Raw genomic sequence first — 5,319 nt, forward strand, 5'->3', positions numbered from 1 at the left:
GATATGATCTCTCTTATACCTAGAAAACCCCAGAGATTGAGCCGTGAAACTCCTGGAAGTCACCATGAAATACAGTAATGTCTCAGAGTATAAAATTAATGTCCATAAATCAATAGTCTCTGTAAATACCAACAACAGCCAAGCTGGGAAGCAAATCTAGGACACAATTCCCTTTACAGTAGCTTAAAAGAAAATGAAATACTTAGGACTATACCTAACAAAAGAGATGAAAGATCTTTTGAAAGAGAATTATGAAACTTATTAAAAGAAACTGCAGAAGACACTAACAAATGGAAGAACATGCCATGTTCTTGACTGGGAAGAATCAACATTGTCAAAAAGTCTATGCTTCCCAAATCAATCTACAGATTCAATGCAATTCCCATTAAAATACCAACATCATACTTTCAAGACTTAGAAAAAAAAATTCTTTGTTTTGTATGGACCCAGAAAAAAATTGTATAGCTAAGGCAATTCTAAGAAATAAAATCCAAGCCAGGGGCATCAACCTATCAGACTTCAGGCTGTACAACAAGGCTGTAGTAATCAAAACAGCATGGTACTGGCACAAAAATAGAAACATACCTATCTGGAACCAAATAGAAACAAGGAGATGAAGCTAACATGTTTTAGCCACCTAATCTTTGATAAAACAAATAAGAACATACATCTTTTGTATTAAACTGGATTGAAGTGGAACACATTATTCTTAGTACAGCATCACAAGAATGAAGAAGGAAAAAAAGACATTTATATTCTACATTTACTAAGTTTCACATGTACCCTTGTAAGATGCACTGCAGGTGTAATCCTATCAATCATCCTCCCTCCACCCAGCCTACCCCCCCCCCACTTCCCCATATTCTTAGGTTATAACTGAATTATAGTCTTAACACAATAACTAAGAAAATACCAGGAAGGCTATGTTAACCAATGTGATGAAAATGTGTCAAACAGTCTATAAAACCAGTGTGGGTGCCCCATGATCACATTAATGTACACAACTATGATTTAGTAAAATAAATAAATAAATAGAAAAAAAATGGAGAAGCAATAATCCGATGTACATAATTCTGATATAAGAAGATTGGTGACCTAGTACAATGTGGGGGGTGAGGAAGGGGTTGCAGGGAGAGGGGGAAGGAGAGAGTGGGGTTTGGGGTCAAGAGGTGTGTCACACCTCTTTGGGATGTGTCACAATTATGAGAGGGAGTTTACCTAACAAATGTGACCAGTGTAACCTGGTTCTTTGTACCCTCAGTGAATCCCCAACAATGACAAAAAAAAAATTTAGATGTCCTTACCACACACATGCACAAACATTCATACACTCACATAAATTTAACTATAGCAAGTGATGGCTTTGCTACATTGCTTACCTGTAATAATCATTCCATAATGTACTTGTACATCAAAACATCATGCTGTATACCTTAAATATACATGATAAAAGAACAAAAGGTAAGAAAAACCTAACAACAGACAAACACACCAATTTTTTATTCAATCCCAAAGGTGGACAGGAAAGCTCTGATTGGGTCATCTGCAGCCACCTCTATACACCATGGGCCAATGGTTGTTTGGGAGAGGTAAGTCCTTCACTAGGTGATTCATTAAGGAGTGGTATTTGAGCTACTCTAACTGGAAGCTCTCATCATCCCAGCGATGCATATTCACATCTCATGAAATTTCCCATTTTAAAAAATGAAAAATTATAGCACGTAAATCAGCTAAATCTTATTTATGTAGAACTGTATTATCTGTTTCTAGATAGGTAAAAATCAGTAATATTTCTCAAAATATTTTATTTATGTATTTCTATATTGACTTTGTGTCTTAGACTGCACATTAAAGTGAGTTCCTTAATACAGATCAACAGGAACAAAAAAACTGGGCAGACTACAGGGTGCCCCAAAAGTCACTCCCAAGGTTGCCATACATGCGGAATTAGGAAATTGTAGCTAAATGTTCCTTTAGTTACAAAATATTTATTACAACATTTTACAAAGAGATGGCCAACACATGCAGAATAATCTGCAAATATTTTGTAAAAATTTTTAATGAATATTTTGGAAATAGGGGTACATTTAGCTCTAATTTTCCATCTTTCCTGTCTATGGCATCTTTGAGGGCAGCTTTCGGAATACCCTGTATGTTTGTTCTATTAACACTATTTCCTCTACTTTTATTCCCTAATTTGTTATGTACTATTTTCTCCACCTATATTTATATAATTTTTTCCTTTACAAGAGGAAAGCCTCTTATCACAATTTTGTTAGTAAAACCCCCTATTAGATCATGATAGTTCACATAATACTTATTTTGGTCATTCACCCACAGCAGAGTGAATAATCCAATATACTCTTTTCCCCTTCTGGTCTTCAACATCAAACCTCCCTTTCCTCTAATCAGTGTCGGTCAACCTTGCACTCCCAGAATTTATTGCAACACCCAATTTTGCACACTTACAACATCATACCCATGATCCTCCCTTTTCCTTAATGAACTTACAAATGTAAGTGATGGTAAAAAGTTCCTACTTGATTTTCAAAATGATTGCTCACATAATTCAGAATGCATGAGACCAATATGCAGGAATAACTTTGTAAAAATATTTGTATGTCATGCTGAGAAACAGTAGAATTTGAAGGAGAAACAATGAGGATGATATAAATTAAATAACATCATGAAATGCAATTTTTTTAACCTGGTCTATCATCCTTTCTCTACAACAGCTCATAACTCTATTTTCTTTTTCACTGCTACCTATTTTATTTATTTATTTTTAATTATTTTTATTAAATCATAACTTTGCACATTGATGCATTTATGGGCTTCAGGGTACTGCTTTGATATACAATGTGAAATGCTTACATGGAATTAAGTAACACATCCATCACAATTACACTCATTTCTTAATAATATTGAAATGCATAATTGTGTCATAAACATTAGGTGAGGTCCCGCCAAATACCATCACTCCTCCCATATCCCACCTCCTCTCCCTCTCTCTCCTCTTCCCTCCTACTTTCTGGACTATAGTTATGTTTTGTCATTCTTATGAGTGTGTAGGTGATTATATATTGATTTCATAGTAGTATTGAGTACATTGGATACTTTTTTTCCCATTCTTGAGATACTTTACTAAGAAGAATATGTTCCAGCTCCATCCAGGTAAACATAAAAGATGTGAAGTCTCTATCTTTTCATGGCTGCATAGTATTCCATGGTGTACATATACCACAATTTGTTAATCCATTCATGGGTCGATGGGTACTTGGGCTGTTTTCATGTCTTGGCTATTATGAACTGGGCTGCAATAAACATCCTGGTGCAAATGTCTTTGTTGTACAGTAATTTTTTTTTTTTTTTTTTGCAGTTTTTGGCCAGGGCTGAGCTTGAACCCACCACTCTGGGATATGGGACTGGCGCCCTACTCCTTTGAGCCACAGGCGATGCCCTGTTTTAAAATAATTTTGGATCATCTGGGTATATACTTAGTAGAGGAATTGCAGGATTGAATGGTAGGTCTACTTTTAGTTCCTTGGGTGTTCTCCAAACTTCTTTCCAAAAAGGTCGTATTAGCTTGCATTCCCACCAGGAGTGTAGAAGTGTTCCCTTCTCTCCACATCCACCCCAACATCTGTAGTTTTGGGAGTTTGTTATGTGGGCTAATCTTACTGGATTTAGATGATACCTGAAAGTGGTTTTGATTTGCATTTCTATGATGATTAAGGATGATGAGCATTTCTTCATGTGTTTGTAGGCCATGTGCCTGTCTTCATGGCCTGAAGTTTCTCTTCAGGTCTCTTGCCCACATAGAAATAGGGTTATTTACTCTTTTCTTATTGATTAGAGTTCTTTGTAGATTCTAGTTATTAGACCTGGGTCAGAAGCATAACCTGCAAAAATCTTCTCCCATTCTGAAGGTTGACTGTTTGCTTTACTTACTGTGCTCTTGGCTATGCAAAAGCTTTTTTTAGTTTGTTCAAATCTCAGGAATGGATCTTTAATGTTGCTTCAATTGCCTGGGGGGGGGTCCTCCTCATAAAATATTCTCCCAGGCCAATTTCTTCAAGTGTTTTCCCTGCACTCTCTTCTAGTATTTTTATACTTCCATGTCTTAAGTCTAAATCTTTTATCCAGTGAGAATCAATTTTTGTTAATGGTGAAAGGTGGGGGTCAAGTTTGAATCTTGTGCAGGTCGCCAGCCAATTCACTTAGCACCATTTGTTAAACGGGAGTCTTTCTCCCACTGAATGTTTTTGATAGGCTTGTCAAAGATCAAATGATGATAAGCACCTGGGTTCATTTCTTGGTTCTATATTCTGTTCCATAATTCTATCGCTCTGTTTTTGTGCCAGTACTATGCTGTTTTGATCACTATAGGTTTATACCCTGTTTCCCTGAAAATAAGACATCCTTGGAAAATAAGACCTACTTACAGGAAAGATAAGACATCTCCTGAAAATAAGACCTAGCACATCTTTGGCAGCACACCTTAAAATAAGACACTGTCTTAATTTTGGGGAAACAGGGTAGTATAACCTGAAGTCTGGTAATGTTGTACCTCCTGTTCTGTTCTTATTTATGAGCAATGTATTTGCTATTCAAGGCTTTTTATGAGTCCATATAAAACAAGTTCTTTAAAGTATGACATTGGTGCTTTGATAGGGATTGCATTAAATCTGTAGATTGCTTTCTATGGGGAGGCAGAACATGTTGGAAGGACAGGATGGATGTGTAGCCCACCTATCCTAAGTCATCAGGTGAGAGGAAAGGGGGTCTGGATCTTTTCCCCATGTGGATTATTGGTGTGGACAGACAGCTAGAGATGCACAGCAAATTGGTGGATTGCTGTATATGAGGTGTAATTTAAAACCACGGACTCTGTTGTAGAGATTTTCCCTGCTCAGCTGTGCTGGCAACCAGGCCCCTACCTCTCAGAGGACAGCAGCTTGGAATTCCTGGCAAAACTCAACTGACAAAAATTTATTCCTCAGCAGAGTTTGGCACCCGAAAGGGGAGTCACTCAGAATCACAAGGAACTAAGCAACCTGGTGGAAAATTGAAGGGAAAATTGAAGGGAAGGGATCCCACCCAGGAAACAGACATTTTGAATTCTCTGAAGTGGCGGGCACCTTCCCCCAGAACAACAGGAGTGATTAAATAGACCGGACCATTCCTGGTGGGGAATATTGGTGTGGGCTGGCAGTTTAGGCTATACATCAAACTGGCAGATGGCTGGAATCAAAACTCCAGAGGCACAAAAACTGAGTATAAGGTTTCCATGTGCTGCAGCTACAGTGGCAGTGAGAC

The sequence above is a fragment of the Nycticebus coucang genome, chromosome X (assembly GCF_027406575.1).
Source record: "Nycticebus coucang isolate mNycCou1 chromosome X, mNycCou1.pri, whole genome shotgun sequence".
Classification (NCBI taxonomy): domain Eukaryota; kingdom Metazoa; phylum Chordata; class Mammalia; order Primates; family Lorisidae; genus Nycticebus; species Nycticebus coucang.